We start from the raw sequence: 18,727 nt of genomic DNA, 5'->3' as shown, positions 1-18,727 counted from the left end.
TCACCTCCAGACAGGGATACCTGTATATTGCCCTGTACGACCTATTCTTGACACAGCAACCAAAGCAATCTTCTAGTAATTGCAATGTCACATTACTGCTTGCTTAAAACTCTCAGTGGCATCTCTTACTTTTATTGGTCCTGACCAGTGGCATTTGGCCTTCTCGTTCCCTGGAATGTTCTTCTTTGCATAACTGTCTTCTCATCAGTCAAGTCTTGGTTATTGTAAACTCCTCGGAGATGCCTGCCCTGATTACTTGGTCTAGTTAAGTCCTCTGCCGGGTACTTGCTATCCTATCACACGGTCTTATTTTCTTTATACTAGTAATCTACCTGAAAGTGTTTTCTTTATTTGTTGGTTGACTTTTATATGAATAGGTCTTTTATCTAGAACTCAGCTCTCTGGGTAGTGGCCTTTCTTCTTTTTTTTTCATTTATCCCGTCATACCGAGTAACTAGAACAGTGCCTGGCATGTAGTAGGTACTGAATAAACATTAACTGACCCTGGTCAGTAAAACACTGACCCTGCTCCTTATGCTCTGTGTAATGCAGAACAAGTGATTGGACTCTCTAAAATCTACCCCATGGAGTGATCATGAGACTTTCATGGTATGAATGATGTAACATACATAACATAGTACTTTGTACATATCAAGTGTTCAATTCACTTCTGTCCCTGTCTCAAGTACACAGAATGCATATCCATGTGTTAACAACATTTCTTTTAATTATTTATTCCACTGTCTGTTTCTGTTACTGATAAGCATCCCTCCTGCTCTACCAACTTCCCTCTTATAATGCTCCATTATGCTTCTTTTTCTATTGTCTGAAACAGCACTGGGAAAAGAGGTGCTCCTGGGGTAGGGTCATGTGACCACAAAAGCAGATTTTGCTAGTCAAAAGTGTCCAATAAAGATGGGAAGTTGCTTCCTAAATGTCTCTGGAAGTCTGTGGTTTAGTTCACAATATCTTCACAGATTAAGTTAATGCAAATAGCAGATGTATTTTGTAGCAACAAGACAAATGTTCAGCAGAATTAAAGTTATTCATGTGTAGTCACACTGGGAATATTTGCATGATATTTTGCTAATTGCTCCAAAATCTGACTTATAGCAAATAAACAAATGGGGAAAAAATAAACCAGCAAAAATTAGCCCCAGGCCTCTCTAGATTCTCTCAAAATCCCAATGTCTTTCTTCAACCCCTCAACCTTTTTCTCTGAAAGCCCAGTGGCATTGCTTAGTCTCCCAAGCATGTTTTTGGACCCATCATTTCTGTGGAGACATTCATGGTTTTCCTCTGGTAATGAGAGGTCTTCAGAAGCACTGAATATTTTTCTCTCCCCAACTCCCAGTGTCCTCCTCAGACTTCAAATCTGTCTGCTTACGTCTCGTAACTAAAGGATCATAGTGACAGATTGCATCACTTGAAGACAGTGTAAATTTGTCAAGACTTCTTAAGATATTTCAGATGATTTTTTTTTGTCACTATATATGAGGTGCATTACTTTCTGAGGGCTGACAGAACAAAGTGCCACAGACTGGGCTTGAAACAACAGATATATATTGTCTAACAGTTTGGAGATTAGAAGTCTGAAGCCAAAGTATTAGTAGGGTTGGTTCTGTCTGAGGGAGAATCTGTTCCACACCCCACTCCGAGCCTCCTGTGATGGCTGGCAAATCCTTGGCATTCCTTGGCTTTTAGATGTGTCACTCCAATCTCTTCCTCCATATTCACATTTTCCCTGTGTACCTCTGTCTACATATGTCTATCAGGACACCAGTCACAACAGGTTAGAGGCCACTTTACTCCAGTACAACCTCATCTTAACTAAGTACATGTGTCACAATCTTATTCCTAAATAAGGTCACATTCGGAGGTACTGAGGGTTAAGATTTCAGTCTATAGTTTCCAGTTCAAACCCCTCAACAGTAGGGGTTTCCAAACTTTTATAAACATAGACAAGGGCACCCGGGAGGCTCAGGCAGTTAAGCGTCTGGCTATTGATTTTGGCTCAGGTCGTGATGTCACAGTTCATGGGCTCGAGCCCTGCATCAGGCTCTGTACTGACAGCACGAAGCCTGCTTGAGATTCTCTCTCTGCCCTTCCCTCCACTCATGTGTGCACATGCTTACTTTCTCTCTCTCAAAATAAATAAACATTAAAAAATATTTTTAAAAAACCACAACTTACATCCTTAGTAATTAAAACATCCAGGCACATACTTCAATATGTTGTTGTGTGTTTGTGTGATAGAAACATACATATCCATGTACGTTAAACATATGTAATAGACTAATTTATTAATATGTCATATATATTATAAAGCAAGCACAAAAGTAGAAAAATTAAATAATAAAAAAATGTTAATGATGAGAAAAAAGAGAGTAGAAGTGACAGTACTTAGTTCCCTCACTCCCAGCAGATCCTCTTGTCCTCCCTTTTTTGAAGACCACTTCCTGAGTAACGTAAAGGGGATGAATCTAATGCCATGAAGCAGAAAAAGGAAAAATAAATCATTCAAGAAAGAAAAGCAAGATGACTAAATGTGAAAGATCTAAGCTAGAGCAAAACTGAAGAGTTCGTGGTTAAATGCACATCTTAAGTTCAAGTTCATCATAATTAAAATAACCCACCATTAAATTAGAAATGGAATTTTATTCCAAAAGAATAGGAATCACCACATTCTGTCCTTTCTCTTAGAATCAGGAAAGAGTAAGGAGAATATCATTCTCCATGGCAGCAGGCCTTACTGCCCCTCTGTTTTATTTCCTTTCCATCAAGAAGTGATTTTCCGGGTGGCTTAGTCAGTTAAGTGTCCGATTCTTGGTTTTGGCTGGGGTCATGATCTCACGGTTTGTAAGATCGAGTCCTGTGTCAGGCTCTCCGTCTGACACATGGAACCTGCTTGGGATTCTCTCTCTCTCTCTCTCTCTCTGCCCCTCCCCCATGCTGGTGCACACTCTCTCTCTCTCTCTCTCTCTCAAAACAAACAAATAAACTTAAAAAAAAAATTTAAAGAGGTGATTTTTCACCAGTGTTGTTTAATCACCATGCAAGACACGGGTCCCAAGGTGAAAGCAAAAGACCATCATGAACTTCACCTTGCAGAGCCCAAAGAACTTGAGAAAATGACTCTCATCCAGGTTCTCCTCTTCTCATCCAGACATACCATCCTCCCTTTCCTCTGTGAGACCAAACATGGCTCTCGCTGGAAGCAGGCTTTGAAGAGCATGATATACTGCACAGACCATACAGGGACCCCCCTGCATGGAAGCCAATGCAAACAGCTACTGTGAACTCCCTCAGTTTCTTGATCTGTGAAATGGAAACCAAAAAGCCCATTCTGTCTATCTCAGAAGGACTTTGTAGGAACAAAATGGGAACATGGACAAAGAAATCCTTTACAATCAATTAAAAAAATGCTCTTTACTCTAAGACTATTATTCATGAATTGAGAATGTAAATGCAGCTTCCTAACTCATTAATTTCCTCTGTGAAAGTAGACATTGGTTCTCAGCTTTGAAAGACCAGCAAAGGAAGCTTCGTGTCCTTCAGCTGGTTAGTGTATACCTCCACATCCAATTCAGAAACATTCACAGGAAGTCAGCGACAAGGGCAGTAAAGCCAGTGCCTGGAATCACTTCCAGCTAAGAGGAATAAACCCACATTTAAACTAAAACATCAGAGTAAAACCTACAGTCTTAAATTTCCCTGTCACCAGTACCTACAAAAATCTTAGAGAAAATTACAGAAAAGCCTATCACATTGTTATTGCTTATTGTCTATGAGCTCTGTTGTCGATCCACATTCATCACAGCCATCTCACTTGCTGTTTTTTCCTTCTGAAGTTTGCATTTTGGTTTAAGATTTTAGGACATAGAAGGGTTGAAACCGTGGAGCTCTGAAGACAGTCCTGCCTCCCGCACAGCCATCGCTCAGAATACTGACTTCCTTTGTGGTCATACAGTGAGGCCATGCCTCCATGAGGAGGACAGATTCCATCTTGAGAGAACACTCCCCACACATTACCCACCAACCGAGTGTCACCCAAGGGCCCACGGATAGGACTCCTGTGCAAAACCATTTATAGGGGCTCTGGCACATGCGTTCACTCAGAGTCATGCTCAGTGTCATGCCCCCGGCTTCTCCAACCCAACAACCACTATAGGACTTCCCTTCTCTTCACCTCAAATCCACCTCCGAGCTTCCTCCTTAACCACAGCTTGTCTGGAATCCCCTCATCATCCTCTCTACGCAAGCTCTAGAAGTCCAGGGCAAAAGCCTCTGCCGCCATTTTTAAATATGTTTAGAAATTCCCATTCTTCCTCCATCCACTCTTCTGTAATCATCTGACAAGTCATCAAAGAAACATCTGACAAGTCTTCTTTAGCCGGCGTATGTGTAGATACGCGGGCTAAAGCTGCCCTCCTCCAGTTTCACAGCCCTTCTCTCCTCCACTCCCTTTATGTTAGTCATCTTGGTTTCAATCTGCCTCTGAATCAAGTACTGCTGCCTGTTCAAATCTGCGCTGAACTTTGTGTGCCCCCTACACGGGCCCATGGAAAACTCTTCTCCATCATAGGAGGCACATTGGAAGATGACAAAAACAGGGCCCACTCAACTCTATTTCAGAGTAAGAGAGGGCTTAGGGCTTTGAGGCTGAGAGTTAAGATCAGACTCCAACTTTGTGATTAAAAACTCTGTGTTAGGGCACCTGAGTGGTTCAGTCAGTTAAGTGTCCAACTTCGGCTCAGGTCATGATCTCGAGGTTCCTGAGTTGGCGCCCCACGTCAGGCTCTCTGCTGTCCGTGCAGAGCAGGCTTTGGATCCTCTGTCCCTCTCCCTGCTCCTCCCCTACTTGCACTCCCTCTCTCAAAAACAAATAAACACTAAAATAAAATAAAATAAAATAAAATAAAATATAATGAATAAATAAATTAAAACTCGGTGTTTGAGGGCAAGCTCTCTGAAGCTCTGTTTCCTCATCTGTAAAGCAAGGACAGCAATACCCACCTCATGGGATTTTTGTGAAGATTAAGTTCAGTGAGATAATATGCCAAGCTCCAGGAACACTGACAATATTCAATTCGTTAATAGCCACCTTCCCATTTTGCACAGTACATCTACAGGTAGCAAGCTATTCTAATGACAAAGCTGAAGCTAGCAAGGCTTTACATTAGAGATCCTGGGGTGCCTGGGTAGCTCAGTGGGTTAAGCACCTGACTTCAGTTCAGGCTGTGATCTCATGGTTCATGGGTTCGATCCCCGCATAGGGCTCTCTGCTGTCAACACAGAACCCTCCTGGGAGCCTCTGTCCCCCATGCCCCACTCCTTCCCAGCTTATGCCGCTGTCTCTCTCAAAAATAAATAAACATTGGGGCGCCTGGGTGGCGCAGTCGGTTAAGCGTCCGACTTCAGCCAGGTCACGATCTCGCGGTCCGTGAGTTCGAGCCCCGCGTCGGGCTCTGGGCTGATGGCTCAGAGCCTAGAGCCTGTTTCCGATTCTGTGTCTCCCTCTCTCTCTGCCCCTCCCCCGTTCATGCTCTGTCTCTCTCTGTCCCAAAAATAAATAAACGTTGAAAAAAAAAATTTAAAAATAAATAAATAAATAAATAAATAAATAAACATTAAAAATTTTTGATAAAAATATAAGAAAGATTAGAGAGTCACAACCCTGGCTGTACAATTAATTCACCGGGAAGATTTAAATCCTGATGCCCAGGCCACATCCCTGACCAACTAAATCAGCCTCTCTGACATAGGACCCAGACATCAGTATGTTTAAAGTTCCCCGGATAAGTTCACAGTGCAGCTGAGGTTGCAAACCCCTGCTTGAGATCATGGTGTTTGTTTTCCCAAAGTGCAAAAGATGAGAAGTCCTCGGCCTGGTAACCTTGAGGATGAAGTGAGGAGGACGAAGAGGAAAACTGGCTCCAGAAGTGTTCAGTTTAGCGCAGCCGTACTGTTAAAAACTACAAATTCCTTGTCCAAATACTTTCTTTTCCATGCAAGTGGTAAACATCTAAATGGACCTATTTCAATCACCAGATTTTGTGGCATAAGGCGCCCCTGGCTAAGGCCAGCAGTGGACATCAAGACAAGACTTCTTTATAAGACTTCACCAAAAGCCAGCAAGAGTGTAAGAGCATGGCACGCCTCAGCCCACCCCCCCTACCCCACAAACTTGGAAGTGTAGAGTGTATTAGAGCAGGATGTGTTAATGCTTTCTTTTTCCCTACAACCTTGAGACTGACATACCCCCCAAAATAAAAGTTTCTACTCAGCCAAATAGACAAAGCCTTACCTGAAATTTTAGGAGCCTAATTACCAAATTCAGCGCAAGGACAATTTAGTTTTTCTTTCTAAAGAAAAAAAAAGGGCCCAAAATAGTATTCTTGCAGGAAGCATAAATTGTATTGCTAGAAGTAATAGCAATCTCTTTAGCTATATCCCTTAGGACTCACTTCAGTCTATTTTCTTAAGTGCTGTATTTTTAAAGCTCTGTTGCATACCTCCCTCTTAGACATACTGAACTGAACATTCTAAATCTGAGCACTTAGTGATGCAAGGTTGGTTGAAGATGTACTCTTAGAAAAATGAGTTCTTTTATCAATCACTATTGCTATGTGAGTCCCTGGGGAAGAAATTATTCACAGATCTGCTGGCCTCAATTTAGAATTTCTTGTGTTGTTATACTTAGGGTTAGATTGATTATTGCTCAAAAATATTTACTCCTGACTGCTTATTTCTATAGGAGAAATATATTTCCCTAAATTTGGATTAAGTCATGTGACTTTCTTTGCCAATGAGATATTAGCAGGTATGATGCAAATGATGGCTTAAAATGTGCTTGTACAAATGCACTTGCCCTCTTGTGCCTCTGTCATCCATATGAGAAGAGTTTGGGCCCAGAATGAGTGAATGCATATGGAGCAGACCTAACCCCAGCCAGCAATAAGGAACTCAGCCTAGCCAGACCTACAGCCATGAATCAGAATCACCCAGCTAAGCCCAGATTAGATTAGCCAACTCCCACACAACCCACAATTGTATGGGTGAGAATAAATGATTTTTGTTTTAAGCCACCTTGTGTTTGGCATGGTTTGTTATACAGCAATAGCTGACTGATATTCACCATAAGACTTGGTGTTGAATAAATAAGAACCCACAGAGAGAAAAAATAATGGTTTTGGAATGAACTACTTATGGCTAATTCAAAATATTTTTTGAATTTTGAAAATAATGGTTTTGGAATGAACTACTTATGGCTAGTTCAAAATATTTTTTGAATTTTGAAATGAGTTGCTAGGGTGAAAAATCCATTTTATGCTACAAAATAATCATGCTGTTACAGTCATTATTGAATATCTATTATTAGTGTATATATAAGTAAAGTAAATAATTACTTCTCTGAATAACTATTTTAGATGGTGAAAAATTCTATATCTTTGAAGCTGAATGGAAAAATTGGCTATAGTCCATGGTGGCTTAATTATCAGTTTTGTTATTAGCTGTAGAATACTAATCATTACAATTGTCATTCATTGAGCACATACTACAGTACTTTACCAATATATTACCTCAAAATACTATATTAAGGTAGGTGTGGTTATTTATACCCATTTTACAGAAGAGAACATTGAGGCTTGAAATGTTTAAGTAACCTGCCCAAGGGCACCAAGATATGAAGCAGAGACATCAGGATCTGTCCCAAGTCTGTCTGGCTCAAGAGCCTAACTCTCACTACTGCCTTTCAGAGTTAAAAAGACAAATGTGTAAGCAGAATGATGCAATAAGAATAAGATCATTAACATGGTTCTTTTCCAATCAAGGATAAGTCATAACATAAATCTCTACGACAAAATGTGGCTTCCTGATTCCCCTCTTCTACCGACCACTTTGAGTTAGTGTCTCAAATGTAAATATTCAACGCAATTAAACAAATATTTCTTTGGCCCTAATACGTACCAGGCTTTATGCTCAGGCTCAGAAATCCAGTTGAGTGCAGGACACAGTTTTTTTCTTTTTAGAAGCTTTCAGTCTAGTAAATAATTGATGTTGAAAGATCCTAACCAAAAATCCCAGTATGAGCTCTATCATGTTCTAAACGCAGAGTGAACAGATGTTCCAACTAATGATTGCTGGGGTGGGAAAGGGTGAGGGTTGGGGAGTTAGTTACATTTACTCACTGAGAATGCTCATTCCTTTCTGAAGGCAGCCAGCAGCCAAGAAATAAGACAAATTCTAAATTAAAGGGGATATCAAGCTGTGCAAGACTGCTGATTATAGTTAGAGCAGAAAGATAATGGCTGCACGAGACAGTGAGCTCTAGTCCATTGTGGATGAAGCAGAGTGACATGCCCAGGCCTGGTGACCCAGATGGGCGTGTTGCTGGCCAACAAATAATAAATTGAGGAAACTAATGGGAGAAAGAATGGATTCTGTATAGCATTATAAGACTGCCTCCCATATAAAAGGATTAGAATTTATTAAGTGGAGATATTTTGCTTAAGTGAAAAACAGAGTTGTAATACAGTGTTATGGTGCTACTCTCCAAATGGGTGAAATTTTCTGCTGCCCCAAGACTGAAGATGACAACAGACCCAAACATAGACTCTGTTGCCCAAAAAACTTAACATTTTTCTAGCCCCTTTTCTCTACCCATTCAAAAGGTGGGCCTCATCTGAGCTTCCCCCTACTTCTCAATATCATTTAAAGAGGAGGAAAGAGGGAGTTGGCTAAAGCCATTTCACAAGTGGGATGCTAAATGTCAAAAGGTATTTATCATAGAGAGAAAGCATCCAGTGTTCCATAATTTTCCTTTACCAATTTAAAATAAACTGTTCCAATTATGTTTTATAAACAATTACCATCAGGGTACATTGATGTAATCCTGCACAGTAATAGCAAGCATAGTCATCAGATACTATATATTATTAAATACCGTACCTCTCTTTGCAAGAAGTCAAAAATTAATTTTATTTGTAATTCTAATTCTTCTTTTGTAAGTTTATTTATTTTTGAGAGAGAGAGAGAGAGCATGCATGCACTGGCAGGGGAGGGACAGAGAGAGAGGGAGAGAGAGAATCCCAAGCAGGCTCTGCACTGTCAGCACAGAGCCCCACACAGGGCTCGATCTCACCATTCATGAGATCATGACCTGAGCTGAAATCAAGAGTCAGAGGCCTAACTGACTGAGCCACCCAGGTGCCCCTCATCATTCTAATTCTAATTTCAAATGTGGCAACATCCTGGAAATGTTGTTTGCTACTTTACCTACATTACTTGAGTGATCTGAGCTTCAGTTTCCTTACCTGTAAAATAGGAATAAGAAACCTACTGAAAGCATTGTTATGAAGGTCAGAAATAAAATACAAAGGACACTTTGCAAGATGCAGAGGAGAAAAATAAATAAATGGCAACTATTACAGGTTTCTCTGCTATCTGAAACTAGAGCATTCCTATGAAAATTTTCATGAACCAAAATGACGCAAAGTGAAAAAGCTATTACCATTAATTTATATAGAAAAAACTTCTGTTTTTCCAGACCCCAAAAATAATCTCTCTTAGGCTTTTCTGATACCTTAGGATGCACATCGCTAATGGATGCACAAAATAAATCCAGATAAAGCACACATACATACAGATGCAGTTCAAAGCTATGGTGGCTGGATGCTGAGATGCTGAGTGTGGTTCCTGGGGAAGGAGCTTGGTGGTGCCGCCCTTGCTGCTCACAGTGCACACTGCCTAAGTTTGCGAAAAACAAATGTTGAATGCTACTTTTTCATAAAAACAAAGATCCTCTTTGGATTTCTTTCAGTCAGCAAAAATAGGTACTAATGCAGGTCCTTCATAAAAGCAAAGGGGTATAATCCAAACCAGAAAAACGAGGAATCATTATTATTAACACTTTTCATATTTAAAATTCTGTTATCACTTATATGTCTTAATTAAGTTGTCATGTGCTTTGGTATGTTTCCTTCTGGACATAAAAGTTAAAGCAAAGTGGCCCTAACCACCTACTACTTTGTTGTGGGTCACAAGTCCTTTGGATTTCAAAATGGCACTGTTCTTCTCTCATTGCTCCGTGTGTATGGAACTGGAGTTCACAACTTTCGCCCCGCTTGCTTCCCAAGCTTCTTGGGATCTTGCTGAAACCAAAGTACCCTCTAGATTCAGGATTTAATGTTTGTTTAAAATTGGTGCCAACTCAAACGTTGAGGGGGAGATGGGATTTAGAGATGGTTCCTGTTAGTGACAGGACCCGAAGAAATCGTAGCAGCTAGCCATCCCCTTGGTGAGTAGGGATATTGTTCCTTTCCCAGTGGTTCACAGTTTCTAAGATGGGACATGAAAGTGCTTATGAGTGGGTCCCAGCAGGCACTGGAGTTGCAGCCTACCCCCTTCCCCAGCCAAATCATTACCATCATCACATCTTGGCACAAATTATTATCTTATTGGCTATTAGCTTAGCCTAGAAAACCTCAGCCAAAAGGAACATCAGTATAGTTAGAAAAATAATCTAACAATATTTTCTTATGATGGATGATGTTAAAAACACCTATCCCCCCCACCCCCATTCAAATTCCATTTCTCTTCTTTGGAAATGAGCAACTCCTTTCAGTCTTTCTACGTAAGAAAAAGTCCAGTGAGTCAAGGGGTTTGGGAGCTGGTATTTTCCTCCCAGCATCCATGCTCCCCTTTCTTTTGGTAACAATGCCCAAATTTCTTTTGGGGATCATGTGCAGTCTCAGTGGCCTCATCACACAACATGCCATAACTACCAACAACTCACTCATCCATTCTCCTCTGGATGGACGTTTCAGTTATTCCAGTTTCTTTTCTATTGAGAACAGAATGGCTATGAATATTCTTTTGGGGCTGAAGTTAGAGGGGGTTTCTGTTGCTTATGACCACAAAATATAAACTTATCTGTGGGAATACGGAAAATCCCCAATTATCATGGATCATTATTTATAGATGTAATTCATTGTTCTTTATTAGGAACCAATTATTTTACAAGTATAGGATTTAAGGAATTCCCAAGGGCACTGTAGCACGGTTCTGCTTTCACGAAGAGAAGCTATTCCATTCCTCTTGGTTTCTGGTCATCTGTCATCTACCAATTGTGGATTTAATTATAAAAGACTTTAATCAACTGACTTCTCTTTCTTTCCTAATGAGAACTGGATAGATAGTTACCTTTCTAGCTTAAAAAAAAAAGGCAGGGGTGACACAAATTGCTAATAAATATTTGCAAAGATGCTCAAACTCATTAGCAATCATGGAGATGCAAATTAGGACCACAGTGAGAGACAGTTTATACACTAGATTGGCATAAATTAAGACATAATATCAAAGATTGAAAATGTGGATTTATGGGAACTTATATTCATATTTGCTGCTGAAAGGAATGCAAACTGGTAGGACCACTGGGAAAAAGTGTGGCAGTGTGTTGTAAAGTGGGATATTCAAATGCACTACAACCCAGGGCAATAATCAAAGAACCTTTTGCCCATGTGTCCCAGGAGACAAGTATTCATAGCAGTTGTGTTCACAGCAGCCAAAAAAAAAATCTGGGAAACAAATATCCACCAGCAGAAAAATGAGTGAACAAATTGTACTATAGTCACATAGTAGAAAATTACAAAGCAAGAAAAATAAATAGAATTTCACAAACAACATGGATGCATCTTAAATATTGAGTAAAAATAGCAAGTCCCAGCAGACTAATGCAAGGTGTATCATTTTTATAAAGCTCAAAAATCCATCAAAGTCAAGCAACACTCTATAGGGAAAGTCAGACAAAAAGAGAGAGAATGATTTTTAGTACAACAAGCAATGTTCAACACAAAGTTCATCTCCAGACTTGGAGGAGGCAGAGGCACATGATGTGGGAGGAGCATACAAGCAATTACAACCATGTTTGGGTTCTAAAATTGAGTGGTGAATCCACAACCATTCATTTTACTATTCTGCTTCATTCCTTACATGTATGTTATGTTACATATATCCCCACACTGAAGAATGGGATAAAGAAAAAGAAGCCAGAAGTAATAGCTTCATCCAAGAGCATTGTAAGAGCCTAGAGCAACACCGAAGATATCTGGGATATATTCTGAGTTCCCACTCACTTAGTACCTCAATAACCTCTCCTCTGACTCTCTTTTTCTGTATCTAACTCATATGTTTTTCATAGACCACTTCCCAGGGAGCAGTCTGCAGCATTCTAACCACTTACAAGTCCTATAAACTGAGATAAGCAGAGTGAGAGAGTAACCAATCTCTTATAATTTTGCTAGTCACACATGCTTAACGTGTACATTTTCTTCATAACAGAAGAGACCATTTCTATCAAAACCACGGGGTTAATGTATTCTTTCCTTTCCCATCTCCCACCCCCAGACACTAACCAACCCCTCTGGGAAAAAAGCTTTTATCTTATCAGAGGCTGATGCTTTGGGGATAATGCAGCAATATTTTATTATTGCTGCTAATATGTGCATGTGGCTATAGATGGAACAATAGGCAAAGAACATTGCTTTGTTCTATGAAGTCATAAACCTACATTGACCAGTTTAAGTGGCTTCCTTCCTTTGGCAGCTGCCTTCTCAAAGATCTGGATATGCCTAGGTCTAATAGAAGGTCTTTGGAGGAGATTTTTGCCCACTAAAGAGAAGTAGAGAAAGAGATCTCTGTCTAAGGCTACTACAACTAACATGGTTCAAGTGTATGATCAGGGTATGGGAAAAATCTTAATCTTAGTCGTAATCTTAGTCACTCTGAGTTTTAAAAGGTGACAAATTGTTAACAATTATGTGCCCAGGCTTAAAAATGAATGCAGAAATGGATTCAGTGATGTGGCATACACAAAAAAATGTGGTTTTCTGCCTAATGCTTTGTTTCAGTTACTCCTCCACTCATATCATCTGTACCTTTTGCAATAAAAACTTGGATTGGAATACTAATCCATATTTATATTATCATGTTATGTTATGTTTGTTATGTTATGTTTTATGTTATGTTATGTTATGTTTTATGTTATGTTATGTTATGTTTTATGTTATGTTATGTCTAAAGCAACCCAATTCTCTAGCTGAATTTCCCCCAGGTCTAATACCATTTAATTGTATCTTAGGGTTGCTTTCTTCAAGGAATCCTGATGGAGAGCTGGACTTCAAATGTCTTCTTCCTTGGGAATAACATGAATAGGGAGCAACAGCAAAACAAAAGTGAGCAGACAGGATGAAGTATATTCAGATTGTATCACAGAGGCATGCTAATATAAAATCATTGACTACAACACTATGCCAAACATTCACGTTAAGTTATTTTTGGAAAACAATTGATTATTTCTCCATAGATCCAACCCTCACCACAGAGAATTCAAATCCTTTTTTAAAGCTATCCCAGACATACTGAATCAATCAGGAAAGTCCAGGTTATGCTGCAGTAACAAAAGAGACCACATATCCCAGTGGCTTAAAACACAAAGGTGTAATTCTTGCACTGACTATCTATCCTGCACAGGCTGACTGAACACTTGTCTCCACATTATCTGACTCTGGAACCCAGATGTGTAAAGCCCACACTATATTAAATGTTGCTGATTGCTAAGGCTCAGGAAAAGAGAAAGTGATAGTGGTGATTCATGTGCATACTCTTAAAGCTTACAACCAGAAGTGACTTTCAAAATCTCCTCTCACATTTCAGTGGTTAGAGCAAAGGCCATTCCTAACATAAAGGAGGCAAGGAAGTATCCTACCAGCTGCCTAGAAGTAGAAAAAGACAACAATTTTGCAGACGGTAGACATTGAAATAGATCTTCTTAACGGTCATCAGAAATATATTCCTCCCAGGCTGAAGGGTGGGCATGATTTTTCAAACAGGTTAACTTTTAATGCTTACTAAAGCACAGGGCTAATGCTGATGAAAACGTATGGGCAGACGGAGAAACTCTTTTTTTTTTTTTTTTTTTTTCAATTTTGCTCCTGTTTTATTAAGTCTTACAGAAAAAAAAAAAAAAAAAAAAAGAAACCTGTTCTCTCTGGTAAATCACAAGTTTCACAACACATTTTTTTTTCAATATATGAAATTTATTGTCAAATTGGTTTCCATACAACACCCAGTGCTCATCCCAAAAGGTGCCCTCCTCAATACCCAGCACCCACCCTCCCCTCCCTCCCACCCCCCATCAACCCTCAGTTTGTTCTCAGTTTTTAAGAGTCTCTTATGCTTTGGTTCTCTCCCACTCTAACCTTTTTTTTTTTTTTTTTTCCTTCCCCTCCTCCATGGGTTTCTGTTAAGTTTCTCAGGATCCACATAAGAGTGAAAACATATAGTATCTGTCTTTCTCTGTATGGCTTATTTCACTCAGCATCACACTCTCCAGTTCCATCCACGTTGCTACAAAGGGCCATATTTCGTTCTTTCTCATTGCCACGTAGTACTCCATTGTGTATATAAACCACAATTTCTTTATCCATTCATCAGTTGATGGACATTTAGGCTCTTTCCATAATTTGGCTATTGTTGAGAGTGCTGCTATAAACATTGGGGTACAAGTGCCCCTATGCATCGGTACTCCTGTATCCCTTGGGTAAATTCCTAGCAGTGCTATTGCTGGGTCATAGGGTAGGTCTATTTTTAACTTTCTGAGGAACCTCCACACTGCTTTCCCGAGTGGCTGCACCAATTTGCATTCCCACCAACAGTGCAAGAGGGTTCCCGGACGGAGAAACTCTTTAAATCAGAACCCCAGGCTGGAGTTGATATTCCAAATGGATGGCTGTTACTTCCAGACCCTGGAACCTGAATAAGGTTCTCAAAACAGTTTAATGGTATGCACCCAATGATACTGGTAATTTTAGAACTGTAGCTAGTAGACTTTCCATTTTTAATATGCAGACTAAAAGTGAACATTTCCAAAAGAAATTTTATCTTCTGAATTAACATATACCAAAATATTTCAAGCTATGGCTACAGAGCAAAATTATTCATTATTTTTAAGGAGCCAAGAAAAGAAAATGTTGTAACTGGGAACTTTAAAAGATGAATGTGAAAAGCCAAAATGCTATAAATGTTCTCTATATGCCAGAAACGCCTGAACTTTCCATTTTTACTAAATTACATCTAATGTAAGCACATTTGGCCTTTTCCTTGCTTCCTCATACTGTGATATTCCAATCAAACCATTTCAATATAAACTAAATCTTGATCCAATACTATTATCTCAACCAGAAGCTCATTTTAAAGCAATATAACCTTTAATGAGATATATGTACAATGGGTATGAGCAGTGATATACCTAAAAGCTGTTTCTCCAGAAAAAGAAGATACATTGAATATATTATTCTAGCATCACCTTCACATTCCACTTGCCAGGGAATTAGGGGCAATAGCCTATGTGAGTTTTCAAGGAGTGGGAAGGTTCACTATGAACTTCCTCCCCTTCTTTCTTCTTTTTTTTATGTAATACTTGATTTTCCAGGAGAGAAGGAAGAGCACTAAAGCCCATGAAGTATTATTATAACCTCTCCTTGGCATTAAAAGCAGGCAGCAGAGAAAGAAAAGAAGTTAATCCCTGTGAAGACCCCCTCCAGCTTTACTACTACACAAGTGCCCTCAATCTAGGGCAGGGCTTAGCAAACTTCTGTAAAGAGCTAGATGGTTAATGTAGTTGGCTGTGCAAGCCATGAGGTCTCTATTGCAAATATTCAGTTCAGCCATTGTAGTATGAAAGCAGGCATAAACAATACGCAAACAACTGAGCATGGCTCTGTTTCGATAAAACTTTATTTATAAAAACTGGAGACTGGTTGTATTTGGCCCATGGGATCAGTTTGCTGATCCTTGCTCTTGGAAATACAGCCTAATGTTTGAATCTTAGATATGGCCATTGGTCTGCCTGGCTTCTTGTGTTCTGTCACCTTACTACCTTTTTTTTTCTTAATCAAACCTGCACCTAGCTTCTCCCTTCAAATATTTCTTTCCTTTCAGAACCATGATAGCTGCTGAGTCCTGTAGGTGAAATTTCAGGAAAGAAAAATTAGCCCCCTGATGTATATTTACCTATAAATCTCACCAACCAATATCACTTATTAGCTAGTAATGTGTGAAAAGCTCTTTATTAGGTCTTGAGCCAATAAAAAGGAAAGTAGCAATCAGCCTTTGCCTCAAGGAGCTAAGATTTTTATTAGAAGTGTCATGAGAAGAGGTAACTTTGCATTTCTCTGACAGAAACATGAGTGGGTATATAAGAACAAGTGAGAAAAGACAAATAGCAAATAGGTGTCTGGGGTTAGGAAGGTGTCCACGAGCACTAGGAAAGTTCAAAGGCTGGAAGGTCACTGGAGAGCCTGGGCAAGAAAGACTCATATGCAGAAGGAAGCACAGACATCTAAAAAAGAAGAGGACATGACTTCTTCCCACTTCTAAGTTATTTTCCAATTAGTCTGACTTCCTTTGAATAATAGGCAAAGGTCAACTTAAACTTCCCTCTATTGCCTCACCACTCTCCAACCTCCTCACTGCCTCCACCCCAACTCTACAGAGGAAAATCCCTGATGTGGCTCCAGACCGATGGCACTAGTATGTCCCACCACCAAGCCAGGGTTGGGAGTGGAAGATAAGGGTGGGGTGGAGAGTCTTCCAGCGTGACTGAAAAGGATGTTTACATCTCAAGTGTACCTGAGGCACACTCCCATTAAAATCTCACATTTGGCTATTATTCTTTGGGCCCCTGCCTTTCTTTCTCCCATGAGGCTAATGTGATAGGAAGGGCACGGGATTTCTTCCATATTTAAGAAGGCAACTCTAACCTCTGTTCAGGTTAAGATCCAGGAAAATAAAGGCAGTGGTCATGTCATTAAGTCTGTATTACTCTCTATCAAAGATCATCTGAGACTCACGTGGGACAGTCCAACACACCAAGATGAGAGGTTCCATGCAGTGCATGGTTTAGGGCAAAAGTTTGCATATCTGCTACAGACTGAATTTTTATACCTCTGCCAAAATTCTTATGTTGAAGCCTAATCCCCAGTGTGATAGCATTTGGAGGTAGGACCTTTGGGAAGTGATTAGTGCCCTTATGAAAAAGACCTCAGAGAGCTCTCTTGCTCCCCTCCTGCCATCTAGGGACACAGAAAGAACACAGCCATCTATGAATCAGGAAGCCGGTTTTCACCAGACACTGAATCTGCCCACACCTTGATCTTGGACTTCCCAGTCTCCGGAACTATGAGAAATTAATATTTGTTGGTTAAGTCACCCAGTCTGTGGTATTTTTGTTATAGCAGCCTGAACAGACTAATATGATATTTAATTGATGAGTTTTTGTCTAGAGTCTCCCCCAGAACATTTCTCTTGAGCAGAAGTTTCTTTCCTTTTTCTCTCAGAAACAGGGCAAAGATCAAAGATCCCTGTTTTACACAGATGTGTTCATACACAAGGAAGAAAACCTCAGCATGTTTGCTTGATCAGGTTAATATGCAGTGTGGCTATGACACTGAACTATAGAGAGATTTCTCAGCCACCCCACCTCTCAGCTGTGCCACCTTGGAGAAGGTAGTTAACTTTTCTGTGTTTCCGAATCTCATCTCCAAAATAAGCATTATTACTTGATCTACCAACTGTACAGGATCGTTAGTAGGATTAACTAAAATAATGGTGGTACAAGTATTCTATAAATTGAAAAGCTATTAACAATATGAAGAAATTATAATTACTGTTATGATTGACATTAGAAATTTTAATCAAACTGGAAGATAATGTTTTTGTCTCAAGCACTGAGTAGCATACTCCTAAACCAGTATTAAGCTCCTAATAGATCAGGATAACATTTATCAAACCAAGGCTCCACAGATTACTACTCTGGAAGATCTTAATAGTGATGCCATTAAAAAGGTTTTCCAAGGGACTCTGGAAATATGGCAGTGGCAGTAGCAGCACAGTTGCTAGATATCCCAGGATCCCTACATAAAAATTGGCAGACCAATTAAATAGCAAAACCAAAACTCATAGACAAATTTATAACAAAACTCAATAGCAAAGTATTCCCATAATTCTTAAAATATAAGCAGGTGGAGATAAACCACCAATACCCTGAAGAACAGCATGCTATCACATCTGTGCAGGTAAAAGCAGAAGGAAGCAATGAGGTGAGGAGAAAGCCAAAATGGCGAATAGGTATTCACAGAAAAGCTCGAGGCTAATATGAGAACAGCAGCTGAATCTAGGAAGGATTTTGCCCACTTAAACAGTCTGGCCACCATAAAGTGTTGAAACTGACTTTTCATAACTTGCTTCCCAGACAGAGCTCCACACTGAAAGGGCTAGGAGTGGGATCAAATTAGAGCATGTTAGGGATGAGAGAGATGAGGAAAAGTAGGTATAGATAAAAATAGGGGAGGGAAACAGAGTCAGGAATCTCTGAAAACAAGCCACCATATTTTTTAACACTGTGTAAAAGCAACAGAAAAGATAGGTCCATGAAGTTTAAAAAGCTATCTGAATCAAGACTTCTTATAAAAGTTCAAGAAAACTAATTTCACGTTAAAAAGATCCACAGAAAAGAATTCCATAGAAAGTTAGTATTGGAAAAAAGAGAATAAAGAGCAGAATATTACTGTTGTAGAAAACAAGAGTGTGCCAGAAAGACATAGTCAAAATATAGATTAGAACTGTAGCATCCTGGGGCACTGGGTGGCTCAGTCAGTTAAGTGTC

The 18,727-nt window shown here is 39.7% G+C and overlaps 1 long non-coding RNA gene across 1 annotated transcript in view; it reads left to right on the top strand.

Annotated features, from left to right (window-relative positions):
* The window catches only part of LOC123580876, a 599,338-nt gene that overhangs the window by 540,959 nt on the left and 39,652 nt on the right, over window positions 1-18,727 (top strand). Inside the window, exon 7 of the long non-coding RNA XR_006703511.1 lies at window positions 13,142-13,235. This is a non-coding gene — a long non-coding RNA (uncharacterized LOC123580876). The remainder of the gene's footprint in view (window positions 1-13,141; window positions 13,236-18,727) is intronic.

Source organism: Leopardus geoffroyi, chromosome A3, assembly GCF_018350155.1.
Source record: "Leopardus geoffroyi isolate Oge1 chromosome A3, O.geoffroyi_Oge1_pat1.0, whole genome shotgun sequence".
Classification (NCBI taxonomy): Eukaryota; Metazoa; Chordata; class Mammalia; order Carnivora; family Felidae; genus Leopardus; species Leopardus geoffroyi.
Note: the sequence above shows the minus strand (reverse complement) of the source record. Positions and strands in the feature narration are given on the sequence as shown.